Genomic DNA, 23,882 nt, shown 5'->3' with positions numbered 1-23,882 from the left:
GTACGCAGAGGGTGGTGCGTTTCTGGAATAAGTTACCAGACGAGCTGGTGATGGATGGTAAAATTCCAATACTGTTAAGGAATCTGGACGTGTACTTGAATAGGAAGGGTTGAGAGAGAAATGGGTCAAGTGCATGCAATCGCGGCTGGATCAGTTGAGGATATCTGTTCGGAATGGACGAGTGCGACCGAAGACTGTGTTTTCAGTGCTGTCCATACCTAATGGCTCTATGATAGTGCAGGTGAAACGATAAAGTCGTGCGTCTAACCCTGTCCAATGTTTGATGGAATAGATGGCGCTTCCAGCTTTGTGGAGCGCATTGTTTGGCAACACAACAACCACACAAGCGCTACATGTGGTCAGTGTGGGGATTGAACCCACGACCTTGGCGTTATCAGCACCACGCTCTAACCAACTGAGCTAAATGACGAACGCCAGCAGCATGGCGAAAGCAAATGCCTATATTGCCGGTGCTCACAACCACGGCTGCTTTGCATTTTCTGCTTCTTATTGATCGCACGATAGTCTGAAGGATTTCCTTTCGTTGCAAAGCTTTTCAACAAAAAATACATTGACTTTTCCGAACGCGCATACTCGAGTTAACCATTTGCTCTGATATCTAAAATTAAGCACAGTGTCCGGACGCATGCAATTTCAGTTGCAACGCCACCAGCTCAGCTGCAGCTTGTCACGTTGACAAATTTCATCTGTCGAAACGTACCTTCAACGATTGCTCACCGTTCTTCTGGACATATAATGTGGCTACAGGGATGGTGCAGGAGGCACGGTTTCGGGTTTTTGGATAATTGGAGCTATTTCTGGGATGGGGCCTATACAAGCAGAATGGTCATCATCTAAACCAGAGCGGTACCAACATCTGGGGCGGGGGTGTGTGTTGGGGGGGATTCGCTAAAGCTATTAAGGTGGATTTAAACTCATGCAGCAGGGGGATGGGAACCAAAATTGTAGGATAGGTACAGAAGAGGATGAGAGTCGGGAGTTCCAAAATCAAGTATCTGACACTGGCAAGTGAAAACTTGGATTGAAGTGTATGTACTTCAACGTGAGGAGCATCCGAAATAACTGTTAGCATGGGTTGGTACCAGGGACTTCGATGTTGTGGCCATTACAAAGAAATGTATAGAGCAGGGACAGGAATGGCTGTTGCAGGTTCCGGGATTCAGATCTTTCAGTAAGAACAGAGAAGATGGTAAAAGATGGGGGAGATGTGGCATTGTTGATAAGGGACAATATTGCAGTTGTAGAAAGGATGTTTGTGGACTCGTTAATTGAGGTAGTATGGGCTGAGGGTAGACACAGGAAAGGAGAAGTCACCATGCTGGGAGTTTTCTATAGGCCTCTGAATATTCCCAGAGCTTTAGAGATAAGGATAGCAAAGATGATTCTCGATAGGAGTAAGAGAGGCAGTGTATTTGTCATGGGGGACTACATCTATCCAAATATTGACTGGGATCACGATAGTACGAGTACGATAGATGTGTCAGTTTTTGTCCAGTGTGTGCAGGAGGGCTTCCTGACACAGTATGTAGACAGGCCTACAAGGAGCAAAGCCACTTTAGATTTAGTACTGGGTAACAATCCTGGTCAGGTGTTTGATTTGGAAGTAGATGAGCACAATGGAGATAGCGATCACAATTCTGTCAGGTTTACTTTTGTGATGGAAAGGATAGGTGTACTCCACCAAGAATGAGTTACCGCTGGGGGAAGGGAAATTACGATGCAATTACGAAAGATTTCGGAAGCGTAGAATGGGGAAGGAAACTGCAGGGGATGAGCGCATTAAAAATGTGTAGCTTATTCAAGGAAAAGCTCCTGTGTGTCCTAGATAAGTATGTACCTGTCAGGCAGGGAGGAATATATAGAATGCGTGAGCCGTGGTTTACTAAGGAAGTGGAATCCCTGGTCAAGACTAAAAAGAAGGCTTATATTAGGACAAAATGTGAAAACTCAGGGCTCTTGAGGGTTCCAAGGAAATCAGGAAAGACCTAAAAAGAGAGCTCAGATGAGCCAGGAGGAGACATGAGAAGTTGTTGGTGGATTGGATCAGGGTTAACCCTAAGGCTTTCCACAGGTATGTCAGGAATAAAAGAATGACGAGAGTTAAATTAGGTCCAATCAAGGATAATAGTGGAAAGTTGTGTGTGGAGTCAGAGGAGCTAGGGGAAACACTAAATAAATATTTTTTGACATTGTTCACTACAGAAAATTAAAATGTTGGCGAGGAAGATACAGAGATACTTGTATGTAGACTTGAAGAAATTGAGGTTCACAGGAAGAGGTATTAGAAATACTGCAGAGTGTGAAAATAGACAAGTTCCCCGAGCCGGATGGGATCTATCCTCGGATCATCTGGGAAGCAATGGAAGAGATTGCCGAGCCTTTGGCATTGATCTTCAAATCATCATAGTCTACAGGAATAGTGCCTGAGGACTGGAGGATAGCAAATGTGGTTCCCTTGTTCAAAAAGGGTAGTAGAGACAACCCTGGGAATTACAGACCAGTGACCTCACTTCAGTTGTTGGTAAAGTGTTGGCAGAGGTTATAAGAGATAGGATTTATAACCACCTAGAGAAGAATAATCTGATCAGGGACAGTGAAGGGTTGGTCCTGCCTAACGAATCTAATTGACTTTTTTGACAAAGTGACCAAACAGGTAGATGAGAGTGAAACAGTTGATGTGGTGGAAATGGATTTCAGCAAGGCGTTCGATAAGGTTCCCCCAGTAGACTATTATACAAAATGTGGAGGCATGGGATTGTGGGACACATAGCAGTTATTGGTTAGCTGAAAGAAAACAGAGGGTTGTAGTTGATGGGGCATGTTCATCTTGGTGTCCAGTTACTAGCGGCGTACCGCAAGGGTCGGTGTTGGGTCCACTGCTCTTCATCATTTTTATAAATGACCTGGATGAGGGTTTAGAAGGGAGGGTTAGTAAGTTTGCGGATGACAATAAGGTCGGTGGAGTTGTGGATAGTGATGAAGGATGTAGTAGGTTGCAGAGAGACATAGATAGGATGCAGATCTGGGCTGAGAGTTGGCAAATGGAGTTTAATGTGGACAAGTGTGAGGTGATACACTTTGGACGGAGTAGTCCGAATTCAAAGTACTGAACTAATGGTAAGATTCTTGGTAGTGCAGCTGAGCAGAAAGATCTCGGTGTCCATGTACACAGATCTCTGAAAGTTGCCACCCAGATTGACAGGGTTGTTAAGAAGCCATACAGTGTTTTGGCCTTTAGTGGGATTAAGTTCTGGAACCAGGAGGTTATGCTACAGCTGTACAAAGCTCTGGTATGGCCACACTTGGAGTTTTTTGTACAGTTCTGGTCACCGCACTATAAGAAAGATGTGGAAGCTTTGGAAAGTGTGCAGAGGAGATTTAATAGGATGTTGCCTGGAATAGAAGGAATGTCTTACGAGGAAAATCTGAGGGCCTTGACACTGTTCTCATTAGACAGAAGAAGGTTGAGAGGTGACTCAATAGAGACATTCCAGATAATCAGAAGGTTAGATAGGGTGGACAGGGAAAGCCTTGTTCCAAGTATGGGAACGGCAAACACAAGGGGACACAACTTTAAAGTGAGGAGAGATAGATAAAAGACAGATGTCAGAGGTAGTTTCTTTACTCAGAGTAGTAAGGGTATGGAATGCATTGCCTGCAAAAATTGTAGTTTCACCAAGTTTATGTGCATTTAAGTCGTCATTGGACAGGCATATGGACGTACATGGAATAGTGCAGGTGGGATGGGCTTCAGATTAGTATGACAGGGCCGATGGGCCTGTACTGCGCTATAATGTTCTATGTTCTATGGGTAGGGAGATAGATGGTGTCAACTTGCAAAATGTCCATATTACAGAGGACGAGGTGCTGGATGTCTTGAAACGCAGAAGGGTGAATAAATCCGCAGGACCTTATCAATCTTAGAATCATAGAGATGTACAGCATGGAAAAATATCATTTAGTCCAACCCGTCTATGCCGACCAGATATCCCAACCGAATCTAGTCCCACCTGCCAGCACCTGGCCCATATTCATCCAAACCCTTCCTATCCATATATGCATCCAAATGCCTCTTAAATGTTGCACTTGTACCAACCTCCACTACTTCCTCTGGCAGTTCATTCCATACACGTACCACGCTCTGTGTGAAAACGTTGCCCCTTAGGTCTCTTTTATATCTTTCCCCTCTCACCCTAAACCTACGCTCTCTCGTTCTTGATTCCCCCACCCCAGGGAAAATACTTTGTCTAACCTGTCCATGCCCCTCACAATTTTGTAAACCTATATAAGGCCACCCCTCAGCCTCTGACTCTCCAGAGAAAACAGCCCCAGCCTTTCCAGTCTCTCCCTATAGCTCAAAAACCCAAACCCTGGCAACATCCTTGTAAATCTTTTCTGAACTCTTTCAAGTTTCGCAACATCTTTCTGATAGGAAGGAGACCAGAATTAAATGCAATATTCCAAAAGTTCCCTAACCAATGTCCAGTCCAGCCGCAACATGACCTCCCATCTCCTGCACTCAGTACTCTGACCAATAAAGGAAAGCATACCAAACGCATTCTTCACTATCCTATCTACCTATGGCTCCACTTTCAAGGAGCTATGAACCTGCATTCCAAGGTTCTTGGTTCAGCAACACTCCATAGGGCCTTACCAGGACCTGATCAGGTGTACCCTAGGCCTCTGTCAGAAGCTAGAGAAGTGATTGCTGTGCCCCGTGCTGAAATATTAATATAATTGATAGTCACAGATGAGGTGCCAGAAAACTGGAGGTTGGCTAACGTGGTGCCACTGTTTAAGCAAGATGGTAAGGAAAAGCCAAAGAACTACAGACTGGTTTGCCTGATGTCAGTGGAGGGCACGTTGAAGGAGGGAATCATGAGGGCCAGAATTTGCATGTATTTGAAAAGGGAGTTTCTAATTTGGGATAGTCAGCATTGCTTTGTGGGTGGGAAATCATGTCCCAAGAAATTGATTGCGGTGTTTGAAGAAGTAACAAAAAGGATTGATGAGGTCAGAGCTATCGATGTGAGCGATATAAGTTCAATAAAGTGTTTGAAAAGTTTCCACATGGGAGATTGGTGAGCAAGGTTAAATTTCATGGAATACAGGGAAAACCATCCATTTGGATACAGAACTGGCTCAAATGTAGAAAACAGAGGGTGGTGGTGGATGGTTGTTTTTCAGACTGGAGGCCTGTGACTAGTGGAGTGCCACAAGGATCGGTGCTGGATCCACTATTTTTGTCATTTATATAAATGATCTGGATGTGAATATAGGAGGTGGAAATTGTAAGTTTGCAGATGACATCAAATTTGGAGGTGTTGTGGATAGCGAAGAATGTTACCTCAGATTACAACGGGATTCGGATCAAATGGGCCAATGGGCTGAGGTGTGGCAGATGGAGTTTAATTTAGATAAATGTGAGGTGCGGCATTTTGGGAAAGCAAATCTCAGCAGGATTTATGTACTTAATGGTATGTTCCTGGTGAGTGTTGCTCAACAAAGAAACTTTGGAATGCAGGTTCATAGCTCCTTGTAAGTGGATTCGCAGGTCGATAGGATAATGAAGAAGGTGTTTGGTATGGTTGCGTTTACTGCTCAGAGCATTAAGTAGAGGAGTTGGGAGGTCATGTTCTGGCTGTACTGGACATTGGATGAGCCACTTGTGGAATATTGCATGTAGTTCCTGTCTCCTCCTGATCGGAAGGATGTTGTGTAAATTGAAAGGTTTCAGAAAAGATTTACAGGGATGTTGCCAGGATTGGAGGATTTGAGCTACAGGGAGAGGCTAAAATGTTTGGAGATATTTGAGCCTGAGGGGAGACCATATGGAGGTTTATAAGAGAGGTATGGATAGGTTTAACAGCCACGGTCTTTTCCCTGAGATAGTGGAGTCCAGAACCGGGCAACCTGTTCATGGTGAGAAGGGAAAAATATGAAAAGAACCTAAGGGACAACTTGTACAGGCAGAGGGTGATGTGTGTATGGAATGAACTGCTAGAGGAAGTGGTGGAGGTTGGTGCAATTACTGCAGTTGGAAGGCATCTGGATGGGTGTGCGAAGAGGAAGAATTGAGAGAGATTTGGGCCAAGTGCTGGCAAATAAAACGAGATTATGTTAGGATATGTGGGTGGCGTGGACGAATTGGACCGAAGGCTCTGTTTCTGTGCTGTACATCTCTATGACTGTAAATGTTTTCCACTGTCCATTTACAGCCATACATTTCACTGTTTCCCCTGTTTACCTTGGTAAGTTCCCCTCTCAAACACACATAAATGGTTTTGGTTGTGGTTGTAGGGTGTGCTTTATGGTCACTTTAAAAATCCATTATCTTGCTGACTTCCACTACACTACAATTTCCCAGAGGATATCTCATTGTAATAATACTCCTTCACTCAGCATCATCACCCAACGGTCGATCTGAGATCGTCACGTCCCTGGCCATTTGCACAATATGTTATTCAAAGAAACACTGACAAAATCATTCCAAAGATTGAAGTTTCCCAAAATTATCACAGTGCCTTTGCATTACACAGGAATTCATTCGAACTTGTAACAGTGTTGAGCAATGAAATGCTGCTAGGCATCCGAAAAAAACATTCTCCTGCTTGTGTTTTTGATACGTGTTGCCTGGAATTTGCATTCAGGCCGATTTAGCTGCATAATCTAAGACCAAATGCTTTCTCTGTAATCCCTTTGTTACCCATTACTGTCAGGGTTACCCATCCTGCACTCCCATTCTGCCTGAGACCCCTCAAGGATGTGTGGAATTGAATATTTAGGTTCTACCTTTTGTTTCTCCAAATATTTTGGTGACCAAATCTTATTTATCTGTGTGTCACAAGTCCATCCACCTTATTGAAGATAATTTGTCCATTCCAAAGAAAGAACATTGTTAATCACTTTTTCCCAGAATTTCCTGTCACAGCCTAATTCACTGATGTACAGTTTTAGTTAAACTCTGCCCTATCCTGTTCCTTTCTGGTTGGCTTCAGCTACATTCCATGCTGTTGCGATGCTTCACCCCTTTTCTATTTGGATTTGGAAAGTTCCTTCCACCTGAACCCTGTCCCTGCATCCTTCATCTCAGTTTAAAGCCCTGTCCATAAACCTACCGACATGATTAGCCAGGACATTGCTCCCAGCAGCGTTGTTTTTTTTAATACAAATGGGGGATGTTACTCTCTATGGCTGGCCAGCGTGTATTTCGCACCCCGAGCTGCCCTTGAGCTGGGTGGCTTGCTGGATCATTTCAGGGGGCAGTTGAGAGTCAACCTCCTTGCTCTGCGTCTGGAGTCACATGTCGGTCAGACCTGCTGTTGATAACAGCTGACGTCCTTCTTTAAAGGATATTAAGCAGTTAGATGGTTATAGCTGACACTGGCATTAAATTCTGGATGAACAGTCTAGTGAGAATAGCACGAGGCCATCACCTCTCCCACTCGTAGCTCAACCGTCACTCAGTACTGATCCTACTGCATCATGAATCAAAAACCTTTCATCATACCCATTGCTTGATCCTGAAATCATTCTTGCACTCTGGTGATATCACTCAGTATCTCTCCATTTGGTATCCCTCACTGTGTGGGTCTAATTGCTGCCTCTGTCAGTGTCTCTCACTCTTGCAGCTACTCCAGATCCTGAGCCAACAGAATTCCCCATTCCAGAGAGACGCAGCAGCACAGGCCAGGGATGGATACTGGGATTTTCCAGATCTCTGTGGCACTGGGTGCCATTCTCCCTGTGTAACCCTCACTGCATCAGTCTAATTTCCCATTCTCTCTATTTCTCTGTCTTCTCTGGGTACTCAGGAAGTTCCTGACTCAATAGACTTCCCAACTGCTGGGTGTCTCATCAATCACCACATTGAAGATGGTTGGTCGGCCAGAGAGACAAAGGTAAGGGTGATCTGGAGTCCTCAATAAATCCTGCAGTGAGATAAGATCATTCACAGGGAACAGAGCAGAGAGCATTTAAATAGCTCAAAACATCAGCCCTCAAGACATTACGTAGATACAGTGCTGAAGGGTGAACACAGAGCATGAAGCTCCCAGGCTCAATCCCCACCCTTTGTGAGAGGATTACTTTCAGCTCCGCTGCACTGAGCCTGTCTGAGACAGCATCGAGAGTGTCACAGTTATCAATCCAGCCCTATGCTGTCATAGTGATCATCAGGACAATGGAGGGGAAAGCAGGCGGACCACGAGAAGGTGCTATTGAAGCCTGGGATCTTTATGTTCTCTATTTACACTCCAACATTCTCTATTGTCACAACATAGAGTCATATGACAAGGAAACAGACCCTTCAGTCCAACTCATCGGAGCTAGTGCCTTGAATGCTTCTAACTCTGAGAACAGTTCCTATCTCTGTAACCTCACCCCCTCCCTACAATCCCTCTGCAAATTTAAAACCTACTTCAATGCTGACTATCTCCCGGTGACTGTAAAATGCTCCAGACTGGATGACATGCCAAATCTCAGAAATCTCCTCCTTCCATCATTACAATAATCTGTCTTTCTGTCATCTTGCACAATACCTCCAGCCCACCCTGTCTCTGTAACATCCTCCAACCTCGACCCTTTGTGTACCCTCCTCCAGCTGCTAGAGCACATGATGTCACTGTAACCTTCAATCCCTATAACATTCCTGTCTCCCATCCTACACCACCACAGGAACTCTAATTCATCCATCATCCTTACAGACCTCCCTATCTCTATAAACTCCTCCAGTCCCTCCAGCCTTTCCTGCCTGTGTAACCTGCTCCTATCCCGGCAGCCCTCCCTGCGTACAGTGTCCTGAAGCCAGAATAACCCTCCCAATGTTTGCAATCTCCTCTATCGCTGTGACCTTCTCTTGTCACGACACTGCTCCATCACTATACCCCCTGCCGTCACTACCAGCCTTCCTATATCTGTAACCACATGTGGTCACTAAAGCTACATCCATGTACATGAAACATCCTCTTTGTGGCTGTATCCAAGCCCAGTCCCTACAGCTTTCACTTTCTGTAACCTCCTTCAGACTGAAGAACCATCCAGTGTCTACACCCCTCTATATTACTAACATCATCCAATCGCACAAACCATCACCACAAACCTCACTATCGCAGTAACTTCTTCCAGTTCCTCCATATCTCTGTGCACCATCCTTTCCCTACTACTCATTCCTGATGAAGGGCTCCGGCCCAAAATGTTCCTGATCCTCAGATGCTGGAAAAGCACACAGTGTGTCAGGCAGCAACACACTCTTGATTCTGATTTCCTAATTTCTGTGTAGCACTCTCTGGCTCTGTATCACTGTCAGTCCCCACTATCCCCACTAACTGTGTAAACTACACTATTCCTTAAGAAGGGCTCATGCCCGAAACGTCGATTCTCCTGTTCCTTGGATGCTGCCTGACCGGCTGCACTTTTCCAGCAGCACATTTTCAGCTCTGATCTCCAGCATCTGCAATCCTCACTTTCTCCTAAACTACACTATCATCAATCACTGGAATTTTCTCACACTGTGGAATACTCCCCAACTGTCCAATCTCTTTGAGCCTCTCCAACCCTCCAAATCTGATTTCTCCTGCAGCCCGATAACCACACCTATCTTTGTAACTTCCGTTAGCCGCTGGACCACTCCCTATCTCTGGAACATCATATCCTATAGCATCCCTCCGTTTGTGTATTCCTCCAATCAATATGGCGTCGCCTGCCTCTGTGACATTAGCCCGCACACTGAATCCACTTCAAACACTGAAACCTTCACTGTCTCTGTTACCTTCTCATGCACCTACAGACCTCCCTGTCCGTATGAACTTCTGACATTCATCAGTCCTCCATGCCTCTGTAATGTACACCAGCCTCCAGAGCCCTCCTTACATCTGTCACCTGCTCCAGCAGCTATATCACTCCCCATCTGTCAGGCCAACTCTGTAACTGCTCCAGTAGTTATATCATTCCCCATTTCTCAGGACTACTCTGTAGCTGCTCCTGCAGCTTTATCACTCCCCATCTGTCAACCCTACTCTGTATCTTCTCCAGCAGCTATGTCACTCGCCCTCTGTCAGGTTTACTATGTAACTGCTCCAGCCGCTATCTCACTCGCCATCTGTCAGGTCTACTATGTAACTGCTCTGGCTGCTATATCACTAGCCATCTGTCAGGCTCACTCTGCAACTGCTCCAGCAGCTCTATCACTCCCTATCTGCCAAGGCTACCCTGTAACCGCTTCAATAGCGATATCACTCCCTGTCTCCCCAACGTTGTAACTGCACCAGTGATATTACTCCCCATCTAGCAAGCCTACTTTGTAAGTACTCAAGCAGCTATATCACTCCCTATATGTCAGACCTGCTCTGTAACTGCTCCGGCAGCTATAACACTCCCCATTTATCAGGCCTACCGTGTAACTGCTCCAGTATTTATAACACTCCCCAACTGTCAGGCGTAGTCCAGTCCTCACAGACTGTGGAGGCCATTGTCTCAATAACCTGCTCCAGGCCCTGAAAGTCTCTCTGGACTCAGGGTACTTCTCCAGCTACAGCAACAATCCACATCTCTGTTTGCTCCTCCTCTCCCTCCAGCACCTCAAACACTTTCTCTTTATCTGACTTGGTAACTCTCCCTTTGCATTCCGTTTTTCTGTCCCAAAAATCTCCCTGTATCTGTAACACTTTGTGATATATATAACCCACCCTGTCCTCCAGTATTTACATCCATCTATTGATCTCCATCACTTTCTCCAGTTCTTACTCCCCCATCTGTATAAACATCACCCTCCCCTACAACCTTCCCTACCGCAGGAACCTCCTCCAGTTTGTGCAATGCTCTCTATCTGTGAAGTGTCTCCAGGCCTTATTGCTGTTCCTGTGTTTGTAACCTCTGCCACACTCTCCAGCCTTCCCACTGATGTAACCTCCAGAACCTCATCATCTGATATCATTCACTGCAGCCTTCCGTACCCCTGTTCGTGCCTCAATTCTATACAAATCTCTCAGTCTCAGTAAATAGCAACATTCCATAAAATACTCCCCGTCTGCGTAAACTACCCCCAGCCTGCACAGAGAAGTGTCACCGTCCTTTTGATCACCTGTAGTCCCTTCAGATCTCCCTGTGTCTTTCCTATTCCATGACCTACAGCTCATCTCATGTTATAACTCTTCTCGCTCATATGTTACTTCCCATCTCTGCGATATTCTACAATCCCTGCAATTCTCGTTCTTTTTCTCCAGACCTTCCAATCTCCCTGATCGCTAGAAGGTTATTGATCCCTTGCAGCATGTTTTATACCTGAAGCCGCTTCCAATTCCTCAATGCATCCTGCCCCTGTAACCTCCTCAAATACTACAGCTTTGCAACTGTCTTCGTACTATCTTCCAACATCTACAATCCTCTAGAGTTCTGTAACCTCCTCCATAACAGCATTCCACATCTGTGTGTAATGGATGGGAATGCTGCAAACCTGTTTTCTCAGCTCTCACCAACTCTCTGAACTCCTGCAGCTTTACAACCCTTAGTATCTGTGGCTCCTCCAATCCTTACTATTTTTCTGGCTCTGAACTGATCCAGCCCCTTCGAGCCTTCCTAACGCAGTAAACGCCTGCACAGCCAATGAACATCCTTATCAGTGTATTGCCGAGGCCCAACAACACTCCCTACAACGCCAAATACCACCCTCCCTATCTTTGTAACTCCTTCAGGACTGATAGCCCTGTACCTCTCTGTGACATTTTTCATCCCAACAATCTGTCTGATCTCTAACCACCAACAGTGACCTCAAATCACCCCAACTCTGTAACATCTTCCAGTCTCTACAACCCTGCTTTTCTCTGTAAGCTTGCTGAGTGCCTACATTCGCCTTTATCTCCGGTTACTGATCCTTGCTCAGGGAAACAATGTCTCAGTATAGATCCTGTAAGAAGACCAAATAATCTTTGATGTATCAGTAAATGTGCCTCATTTTCTAAATTCTCATGAGTTCAATTTCAGCCTTCTCCACCTTTTCTCATCAACATTCCTCCATTTTGAGGGACAGTCTATCAAACCTTTGCTGGACTGCCTCCAATGCAAGAACATTTCCCTCTAGATAGGGAACCAAACCTGTTTACAGTATTTTCATTGTGAGCTGACTGGAACCCTCTATAGTTATTACAAGCCTTCCCTATTGTTCTTCTCCATTCCCTTTGGAGTCAATCCGAGTATTCTATTTGCCCTTTCTATGACCTGCTGATCCTGTATACCACCGTCCTGAGATTTATACACAAGAATTCCCAAGTTACTTTGTGACGTAGCTTTCTGCAGTTTATCTGAAACCAAGAGGTTACGGTAAGAATCAGGAAAAATGTTGGAATGTATGGAAAATGATAACTGCACAATTCGAAAGCAGATGAATAAGCACGGCCAGTAAGCCCATCCCAATGGCACAGAGGCAGCGCGGTGGCTCAGTGGTTAGCACTGCTGCCTCACAGCAACAGGAATCAGGCTTTGATTCCAGCCTCGGGCGATTGGCAGTGTGGAGATCTCCCTGTGTCTGTGTGAATTTCCTCCAGGTATCCCTGTTTCCTCCCACAGTCCAAAGATGTGCAGGTTAGGAGAGGTGGCCATGGAACGTTGTCCACACTATCGGGTTTCTGTGATCAGGTATAGAAGGAGGCCACTTGGACCATCGAGTCTATTCCTCTATTCGATGTTGGTGGAATTGTTTCTCTTAGTTAGTCCCTGTAACTCTTCATCCCCTTAATCATTAAGAACCTATCTATCAGGCGAAAGTGAGGGCTGCAGATGCTGGAGGTTAGAGTTCAGAGTGTGGTGCTGGAAAAGGACAGCAGATCAGGCAGCATCCGAGGAGAAGGAGAATCAACGTTTCGGGCAAAATCCCTTCATCAATCCTTTCCTGACGAAGGGCTTTTGCCAGAAATGTCGATTCTCCTGCTCCTCGGGTGCTGCCTGACCTGCTGTTCTTTTCCAGCACAACACCCCTGACAAGAACCTATCTATCTCTGAGTTAATACACTGAATTCATTCTGCTCCATAATCACCCCCCCCCCCCCCACCCCGTACGCAGTGAGGTCCCCGGATTATCGCCCTCTGGCTGAATAAATTGCTCCACATCTCCATTCTAAAGGGACGTCCCTTCACTCGGAAGCTCTCTCTTTGGGCCCGAGTCTCTCCGAATCATGGAACCATCTTCCCCACGTCCACTCTATCCAGGTCCCTCAGTATTCTGTATGTGTGAATCAGATTCTGCCACCGCTGCCTAAACTTCATCGAGTGTAGACCCAGAATCTCCAAATGCTCCTCATGTTACAAGCATTTCATCTCTGGGATCTTTCTGGGAAATCTGTTTCCTGTACCCCCTCACATCTTTTGTCCAGACTGTTAATTTCCAGCATGTTCAGTTTGGTCCCAACGCTTACCCCGGGGAACTCCACTTGTCACTGGCTGATTCCTTTATCTTTACTCTCTGTCTTCTGACAGTGCCAGTATGTTGTTCTGAAAGCGAGATGTCATTTCATAAACACTGCTGGCTTTGTTTTCCTGTCTGGCTGTAGACAGCAGAGTAGATAAAAGGGAGGAATGGTTTATTGGGATTTTCAGAAACCTTTTAACAAGGTCCCACTGAAGAGGTAGATAAGCAAAATTGGCACATGTGGGATTGGAGGGAATGTTCTGGCATAGATTGGGAATTCTTTAATAGACAGAAAATTAAGTGGAAGAAAATGGATTAGTGCTTGACAGACAACTAAATTCAAATGGATTTGATGGTCGGACAAAATCTAATGGTCCACATTTGTTTGTGACACAACATTAGCTGGGAATGTGGGTTGTATGGAGGAAGCAAAGAGAACATGAACAGTCCGTGAGTTTCCATTTTTTAAAATTCAATGATGTACCGTGGTCATCACTTGCTCGGCCATCATAACCTTCCAATCAGTAATTCCCTGGAGAAGGTGGTGGTCAACTGTGTTCCTGACGCATTGCAGTCCTTTGGGTGTATGACAGACTCATTGCTGGGAGGATGGAACGTGACTTGGGGAGGGCACCTTGGAAATGTTGGTGTTCCCGTGCACCTGCAGCTCCTCTCCTTCCAGGGAACAGTGGTTCCGGGTTTGTGAAGGGCTGCTGAAAGCGCCTTCCTGAGTGACCTTAGTGCTGATTGTTGATTTTTCTACAAATTCCTTCCTTCATTCATGGACATGTGCATTGTTGGCTGAGTGAGCATTTTCTTATTGATTTGGAGTTGTCCCTGAGAAGATGGTGTGAGCTGCCTTCTTGAGTGACTGCTCTAGCCTTTGGAACTGTTGTTATCCATGTACCCTCCAGCAGGCGCTCCAACACTCCTCATGTCTGAAACATATCCCACATGTGCCACTGTAACTGCGTACAGACAATGCAGCTCTCCATTTATGGGTGACATACTCCTCTACGTACAACTCTTATAGTTCCTCACAATATCTCACTTCCTCCATTCCCGTCTGCGCTGTTGATCTTGCAAATTGTTTTTATTCCTGTTTAAACTTCTGATCAGCATTCAACTCTTCCTTTTTAAATTTGTAAACTCTCAGTATCTGTATCCCTCTCTATCACTGTTACATATTACAACACAGGTTCCCCTCCTTAAATCTCTATGAATTACAGTGGCTCGATGTGTTTAATCCACACTTTTCACCCTCCTTATCCACCTTAGCAATAAACACGGTGGCACAGTGGTTAGCACTGCTGCCTCACAGCGCCAGAGACCCGGGTTCAATTCCTGCCTCAGGTGACTGACTGTGTGGGGTTTGCACATTCTCCCCGTGTCTGGGTGCTCCGGTTTCTTCCCACAGTCCAAAAATGTGCAGGTTAGATGAATTGGCCATGCTAAATTGCCCGTAGTGTTAGGCGAAGGGGTAAATGTGTGGGTCGGTGTGGACTTGTTGGGCCGAAGGGCCTATTTCCACACTGTAAGTAATCTAAAACAAAAAATGCACAGATGAATCGACAACAGGCCTTGGAAGGTAATTACCTTTATAGTGGGCGGCACGGTGGCACAGTGGTTAGCACTGCTGCCTCACAGCGCCTGAGACCCGGGTTCAATTCCTGCCTCAGGCGACTGACTGTGTGGAGTTTGCACGTTCTCCCCGTGTCTGCGTGGGTTTCCTCCCACAGTCCAAAGATGTGCAGGCCAGGTGTTAGGTAAGGGGTAAATTTAGATGTAGGGGTATGGGTGGGTTATGCTTCGGCGGGGCGGTGTGGACTTGTTGGGCCGAAGGGCCTGTTTCGACACTGTAGGTAATCTAATCTAATCTCACCTCATCCAGCCCCTACAATCCCACCATTTCGGAATGCTCCCATTCTCTGCACCTCCTCATATCCGGAGGGTCCTTGAATACCACCAATGATCTATATCCCCCCCCCCCCCCAGTTATTATAAGTCTTCTAACTCTGTAACATCCAGCAGTGTCCAGTACATTACAACGCTTCCTGGCTGTCAATTTGCATTCGTTGAAATCTTTCTATCTCTCTAAGCAGTTGACAAAAAAGCCCTTTAGACTCGACAAAGCTCCGTCAAAAACGAACCACAAACTCTATTTCTTTTGCCTTATCCACTTCCTGCAAATCTCCCTGTATCTTCAGGTAACCTGCTTTAGGCATTGCACGTCTGTCGACTTCTCCAGATCGCCTGTTTCATCCCCTACAGCTCGCTCAATTACTGTAACACTCTCTGACCCTTCTCATCCTCCTCTTTTTCACTGTTTTCCAGGCACAACGGCCATCCTGTGAGGGAGCAGTGCGGAATGGGATATTATAAATCTCAGCTCAGGCTTGAGGAATACAATTACCTGGGAGTCACAAAGGGAGAGGACCTGAGAGAGAGCAGCACAGAGCGGGAGAATATAAATCAGCAGTAAGGATTGAGGCCGACTGGGACTTGGAGTTGGAGAAACAGCAGAGCAGGAGGCTGAAAATCAGCACCGAGTCACAGAGGGAGCGACCATGTGAGGGAGCAATTTTGAGAAGGAGCTTGAGGCTCACTCACACCTGGGAGTTAGAGGCACCAAAGTGTGAGGAAATAAATCAACACTGAGGATCGAGGCCTAGTCATACTGGGAGTCACAGAGATGGTGACACTCTGAGGGGCAAAGTGGAATGGGAGCTGGTGGATTACATGTCCCTGGGAGGCACAGAGACGGTGACCTGTGAGGTCTTCACAGAAGAAAATGAAAGTTCATTTGCTGATAATAAACTGTTACTTGCTGTAACTTGCTGCAAAATGACATTTTCTTTCATGGAATTAGGGCTGAAGGCTGAAATATCAGTAATTAGTGAAAGTCTGAATCAGTATAATAAAGAATCTCAATCAGGTACAGACGGATAAGGGAATGCATGTGAAACGTATACCTCTGATGTTAACTTTATCCAACGTAATTCATTGAGTAAGACTAAACACGTTTCAGCTTATGTTCTGGTAGTGCAGGTTGGTCAAATGGGAGATGTTTTCTGTTACATTGGGAAGTCATAGCCCCTGCTGTTGTTCGAGATGAACACTGGTTCCTGCAGCTCAGTTAATGACTGGAGACTCTGTGAGACATCTATGACGCTGAGAGTTAGGTGGATAACACTTAAAGGGAGGGGATCACACTGCTGTCATAACGGCCTGTAAGAAGGAAGGGAATGGGTGATCAGTCAAGAGATACGGTCAGGGAATACAGGATTACGCTGGTGGGGAGGGGAGGTGAGACTCCCTCCTCGATCATTTTCCCAGTTTGGAAGCTGATGAATATGTGGGCTGCTCAAGGGCGGGCAGTCAGAGCTTTATCTGTGGCACCACAAGCAGCCTGACTGTACAGGAGGGGAGGGAGAAGGAAGGAGGGGCAATAGTCACAGAGCAGTCAGGAAATTGAAGAAGGTGTCAGTGTTTCTGTGACTGTCCATGTAATTCCAGGATCGTGGTATCAAGAATGTCACTGTGTCCATCAAGTCTGCTCCACCATTCACATTTGACTGATCGGTTTTTCAAGCTCATTTTCCTTCTTTCCCCCTTTGATCTCATGGCAATCAAGAACTTTTCTATCTGTGTTTTAAATCTACTCAATGACCTTGCATCCATAGCCTTCTGTGGCAATGACTTCCACAGATTCCCCACTCTCGGGCTGAAGAAGTTTCCCCTTATCTCTGATCTAAAATGTTTTCCCTTTACTCGAAGGCTGTGCCCTTGGTTACTCATCTCTTTTGTCAATAGAAACATCTTCCCAACGTCCACTCTGTCCAAGCCATTCAGTATTCTGTAAGTTTCAATCAGATCTCCCCTTGTCCTTCTAAACTCCATCACGTATAGTCCCAGAGCCCTCAAACATTCCTCATCTGTTAAGCCTTTCATTTCTTGGATTTTTCTTGTGAACTTCCTCTGGACCTGTTCCAGGTCCAATGCATCCTTCCTGATGTATGGAGCCCAAAGTATAACATATTCAAAAATGATATAAAGGAAAGCAAAGGATGAAGTGTTGAAGTATAGGTTCTGGATAGTGTTAGTTAATGAGTCTGAGATTAAGTTGATACCTTCAAGTTCAGAATGAATTTGGCTGGAGCTTTAAAAAAAACTATAAGGTTACGCTGTGAGGGACCGTCTGTGGGCTGCCAACTAGTGAAAAGGATACAGAGCTGGCAACGTGATAGTGTTGAGAAATTTGCATTAACCAGATTCAGGCTTGGATACTGACAGTGTCTGGGCAGTGACGGATTGCATGGAAGAGAGCTTACTGCAGGAGTATGTGCCCACCCCAAAGGAACCATGTTCTGTTGAACCTTGGAAAAGTGGTGTGGAAAGTGGATCCAGTATCAGGTGGGAATATTTTCTGGTATGATGATCATTTTATTGTAACGCTTAGGATGATGGCAGAGAATGCTGTGCATTGACTAAGTTTGAGAAAAATTAATCGACTGGGAGCTGCCTTCACTGTGGTAAGAATGAATCTGGGAAAGTATGGCCGGAACACCAAGTTGGTCAGACAAATAAAAATTGAACAATGGGCTCCATCAATGGCTTGGGTCAGTTCGAGGAATAGTTCCTCACACTGGAAAGGCAGGGTAAACAAACCCAATGCTCCATCGATGACAATGGAGCAAAAGGTTAAGGTGAAGAAGAACAATTGGATAGCTGTCAGATAGAGAACAATATTGTGAACGAGGAGAAATGCTGAAGGTTTAGGGTAGAGATGGTAGAGCGAAGGGATTTATAAGCGAATGGAGAGCCAACATAAAGTTGTCACACCTCTAAGGGAGCGTGTGAAAAGGTGAAGTAAGGCCTATTCCACACTTGAGAGAGGATTACAAATCTTCTCACAAACTTTGAGGATTTATACTGAGAAGAAGGGGAATGGCTGAGTGTGAGCTGAATACTTCATCTCTGTCTTTACCAAAGTGTCCGAAACCACCCAGGCCATGGCGACAGAGGAGGAAACTCTGTCACTAGAAAGGTTCAAAATTGATGACGAATACCTTTGTGGCACAGGCAACAAACGTGTTTCACGGCTTTTTCCCTCGATATGTGTGACATTAAATCATTCATTCATCCATTCATTCATGGAATAAAAGGGACTGTATCAATTTGGAAACAAAATTGACTGATGGGTAGGAAATCGAGAGGAATGGTCACTGGATTTTTAATTCAGGCTCGAGAAAGGTTTTCAGTGAAGTTCCGCAGGATTCAGTTTTGGGTACCTCATTCATTTTGATATGTATGAACTATGTACATCTGGTGTGCAGGGACCCATTCAAAGTTTACAGTTGACGCAGCACTTAAAGAAATTGTAAACTGTGAGGAAAACATTATAGAGCTCTAAACTTACATTGCCAACTTCTTCGAAAGATTAGAGAGGTGATTGATGAAGTTTGGCATATTGAAATATGAGACAATGCAAATTTCCAACAAGAACATTAAAAGACAATATAAAATAGGCAGGAATGCAGGAGCAGAGGATGCGCAAAGATCAATGAAGTTTGTAGAATATTAAACATAGGCAAAGCCTACAGTGTTCCTGTCTGAATAAATATTGATAGTGCAAGAGTAAGGACGTGATGTTGAATTTGCATCAAACACATTCGACCTCAACTGGAGTGTTGCATACATTCCTGGGTGTCACATGAAAGGACTGATATGAACACATTGGAAAGGATGAAGAACTGATCTAAAAGAGTATTTCCAGGAATAAGTAAGATCAGTTATGAAGTCAGACTGAAAATGTTGCAACTGTTCTCACTGAAGTGAAGGTGGCTAAGAGGAGATTGGATGCAGTTTTCCAAACTCATAGGCAGACTGAATAGATTAGATTGGATAAAACTGTGCCCATTCGCAAAAGGAGGGAAAAACGAGACGGCACAGATTTCACATTGTGTACAACAGGAGAAATCTGACTGAAGTAGTCAGGATACACTTGGATGTGTTGTAAATGGATGTTCAATGGACATGTTCAAGAGGGGATTGGATGATTACTGCGACTAAAAGTAATGTGTAACGGTATGGGGGAAAGTAGGAGATCAATACTCTGTAACGAGCTCAGATGAAGAGCTGGTGCAATCATCTTGGGTCAAATGACACACTTCTGTGCCTTAAGACGTCTGAGCGGTTTGAAGCGGTCTCAAGAGTTCTCCAACTCTAATATTACTGTGTCTCCATAACCTCACTGACCGGTGCGATCCATTCTTACCTCTGTAACATCCATCAGTCAAAGCACCCCTCCTTATCTCTGTAACTCATACAGGCCTTTTTATAAACCTTCTTTCTCTGCAATCTCTTCTAAATACTCTCTCTATGTAACAAATCTCAAGGCCTGACAGCTCTCCTTTGTCTGTAATTACTCTGATACATAGAAAGATCCCAATCTTTACAATCTCCTCCAGCTCACGCAATCATCAGTCTATCAATGTCACTAACTCCCTCCCGCCCTGACAAATATCATGATCTCCATAACATTCTCCAGCCATTACACTGTTCATTATTCAGTGCATTTTTCTCCGTCTTTTACAAATCTGCCCATCTCTTAAACTTCCTCAAGTCCCTACAATTTTCCCTGTTGTCTAACATGCACCAATGTGTGACCTTCTGTGTAAAATCCTCTTGTCCCTACAGCTCTACCGATTCTGTAACCACCTTCTATCCCTACACAACTCCCAATCTCTGCAGCCTCCACATTCTAAATCCCACCCTACCTGTGGAAACACCTCCAGCTCTCTTTATTTCTGTAAACGCCACCAGATCAAAAGAACCCCCTATGTAACTTGAATCTTCATTCGCCCCTTCAACTATCACTGTCTCTGAAATTTCTCCCGCTACAACAATACTCGCTATGAAATCTTCCAAGGAAAGTCACATTTTTTTCAGAGATCCTCATCTTTTTAATCGCCTGCAGTGCCAATACAAGGTTTTCTTTTATCTTCTGCAAGCTCTCGATCTCAAACCCCTTCACCTATAACGTCCTTATTATCTCTAATCTCATTCACAACCTTGATCGGCCTGTATGTCTGTGACCTTCTCCAGGAGGAGGAATGGCTTTTCGGGAGTAGGGGTAGATTTTGTGTTTGTTTGGAGGATGTCATAAATGTATGACTGTTTGTAGAAAGTAGAGGATTTACAGAGATGGGAAGGGTGACAGAACATGAGGGATGTTGCAGAGACTGATACTTGTCGGCACAGAGAAAATAATCTGTGGTTTGCCTATTTAGCTATAGTTTGAAGAGGAAAACATGCTATTAAACCTCAAATGTATGGGCCTATAATTGAGTATGGGATCTGCCTGTTCTAAGTGTGGGACCCCATACTAGAATAGGTGCGAGAAGCTGACCATACAAAACTGGGCAGAGTCTGTAATCTTCCAAATCGTATTTGGGAGATCAGTTCTAGGATAGGTGAGAGCAGCTGACAATATTCAGGCAAGTCAAGAAGCATTGGATTTCTCTGATCTGTTTGTGGGACTCATTTCCAGAATGGATGAGAGTATCTATAAATGTCTAATGCGCTGGGCTTGTTCAGTTCTGAATGTACTTAACTATTCTGTATCCATATGTGCATGTGACTCTGAACTGACATTGCTACAACAGAAGTGACTGCTTAAAAACAGCAATTCCCAGGTAGGAATACTTGACCAGGGTCAACCCAACAGAGCCTCAGATAAGATTAAATTCTCACTTCCTGTTACAATGTTACAATTGAAAATTATTTGATGAGAACAAATCTTGTTTCATCTGGTGTGAATTCAGTCTGCATCATTGACCCGAATCTCTATGGTAGGACAGATCAGTTCACCTGTCACAGTGTGGAGTCTATCTGTAGGCCTTGTGTACCTTAACCACTTCTCCCAACACCACTCAGCCCTCCCACCATCTCCCACATTCTTTTTCTGACACAGACAGACATGGAAATCATTTTCATCAGGTTTTGTGGAGAATTTCTCTTTGCAAGTTTACGGTAGACAAACTATTGATCTGGCTGGTCCAGCTCACTTTTCACTTCAACCAAAACCTCAAACTATCTTTTTCCTTGTATTGTCCTTCAGCCCCTAGAACAATCCATATCTCTGTAATATCTCACTGTCTTCACACACCTTTCTATCTCTGTAAACTTTTCCCAAATTTACATTCATCATGATTTCTGGCACTTGCTGTCATCCCCAAATTCATTTCTGTTTTTTCAACAAGCCCAATGAAACAGTAGAACAAATAGAATGAAACAAGACAGATATGGCAGCAATGTGACCAAGACTGAGAACCGGATAATCAAAGGCTTTCAGCATTTATACAAGAAGGAGAAAATGGCCACCACGGTGAAGCAGCGCTGTATATAAAGGCTGTGATCAGTATTTTTGTGATGCTAATCAACTTATACACTACTCCTCTCTGTCCTCTCCCCGATCCCTTTGTATTGATTCTCTAGATATTGTCTAAATATTAGAAATTTCTACAGCACAGAGAAGATTACTCTCGAAATTGTCTGCACTGGCTAAAAAGAAGGTACCACCCAGCATCATCCTTTAAAAAAACAATCATTGTTATGATTCCACAGAGACTGTATGACTTCAGGTTCAGATCTAGGCACATTTTTAAAATTTTCCAGAGTTTCTGCCTCGACTCCACTTCCATGCATGACTCCCAGATCCCTTCCTTTCTGTGGGTGAAATAACAACTTTCCTCACCACTTCTCTAATATTTCAACCAATTACATTAAATATTTGCTGCTGGTAACTCAGCTCTCCAAGAAGAATAAGCCAGTCTCTACCTCTCTATCCAGGCCCTTGACAACATTTGCAGGTTAATCAAATCTCCTCTCAGCATCCTCCACTTCAAACTTTCCTCATAACTGCATTATCACTTTTCCAGGATAACAAATCTCTTCTGTACCATTTCCAAGAGTGAAACATACTCGAAATGTCAATTCTCCCGGCACTCTGCTATCTGACCTGCTGTGCTTTTCCCACACCACACGCTTTGACTCTAATTTCCAAAATCTGCAATCCTCACATTCTTCCTGTACACTCTCCATTCTAATTCCATCCTTCCATGTGATATAGTGACCAGAACTACAGGCGACACACAGGCTGTGACTGAACTAATTATTTATACAGTTCTAGTGTACGTTTCCTGCTCTTACATTCTGCACTTGATCTGAGAGAGGAAATGGTGCCATTTGCTGCCTTATCTAGATTATTGACCAGCCCGGCGACCTTCAGGGTAAAAGCAAATTACTGCGGATGCTGGAATCTGAAACCAAAAGAGAAAATGCTGGAAAATCTCTGCAGGTCTGGCAGCATCTGTAAGGAGAGAAAGGGCTGGTATTTCGAGTCTAACTGACCCTTTGTTAAAGCAAAACAAAAGTGAGAAATGAGGAGTTATTTCTACTGGGATCTGCCCACACTGACAGTATGCTCATTTATTGTGTATTCTTTCTATTGATTGCTGTCCCTAAATGACTTGACTTGCACTTCTCCAGGTTGCTGGTATATTCAACTGGACCTCCGGGCTTCCATCTGCTATGTGTTCACTCATCAAATCGAGCAAGTCACGTCAACTGTACAAGTCTCTGCATGTAAACCAAACAGCCAGATTTATTACACACAGTTTTCCCTGCAGAAATTCAGGCTGACAGTCCTGGATTCCTCTGGGATTTTTTAAGGGACCATTCTTCCTGCCTCACAGAATTCCGATCTGTAAGTATTCAGTCACCCCCTTGCTTCATACTAAACTAAGCTACAATATCAGCAGGTCTCTGACACTTTGCCGCTATTCAGTGAGGAACCGAAAATAATGGACAATGAGAAAACATGGCAGGGGAGTTTTCTCCCGAGCTTCTTTTAAGGATGTGAATCTCCTTTATAGGTCCTCTCTCTCTTTAAGTCTATAATTTACAATAGTTTGCACGACAAAATCTGCACCAGACAAGGGCCTGAATCTTTTGACTTGGCCAAACTCATTTCTGTCAGTTTCATGGAGGGTTTGTCTCCACAAGTGGATAGAGCTTGTAAGAAGGCCTATGGTGTATTAGCGTTCATTGGCAGAGGGATTGAATTCAAGAGTCGTGAGGTGATGTTGTAGCTTAACAGGACCTTGGTAAGGCAACATTTGGAGTACTGTGTGCAGTTCTGGTCGCCTCACTTTAGGAAAGATGTGTAATCTTTGGAGAGGGTGCAGAGGAGATTAACCATGATGTTGCCTGGAATGGAGAACAGGTCGTACGAGGATAGGTTGAGAGTGCTAGGCCTTTTTCTCATTGGAACGGCGAAGGATGAGGGGTGACTTGATAGAGGTTTATAAGATGATCAGAGGAATAGATAGAGTAGACAGTCAGAAACTTTTTCCCCGGGTACAACAGAGTGTTACAAGGGGACATAAATTTAAGGTGA

The 23,882-nt window shown here is 44.6% G+C and overlaps 1 non-coding gene across 1 annotated transcript; it reads right to left on the bottom strand.

Moving 5' to 3' along the window:
* Window positions 1-356: 356 nt before the first annotated feature.
* On the bottom strand, window positions 357-430 carry trnai-gau (transfer RNA isoleucine (anticodon GAU)). The gene has a single exon. It is a non-coding gene; the product is annotated as a tRNA-Ile (tRNA).
* Between the last annotated feature and the right edge of the window lie 23,452 nt (window positions 431-23,882).

This window comes from Chiloscyllium punctatum, chromosome 6, assembly GCF_047496795.1.
Source record: "Chiloscyllium punctatum isolate Juve2018m chromosome 6, sChiPun1.3, whole genome shotgun sequence".
NCBI classification, from domain to species: domain Eukaryota; kingdom Metazoa; phylum Chordata; class Chondrichthyes; order Orectolobiformes; family Hemiscylliidae; genus Chiloscyllium; species Chiloscyllium punctatum.
Note: the sequence above shows the minus strand (reverse complement) of the source record. Positions and strands in the feature narration are given on the sequence as shown.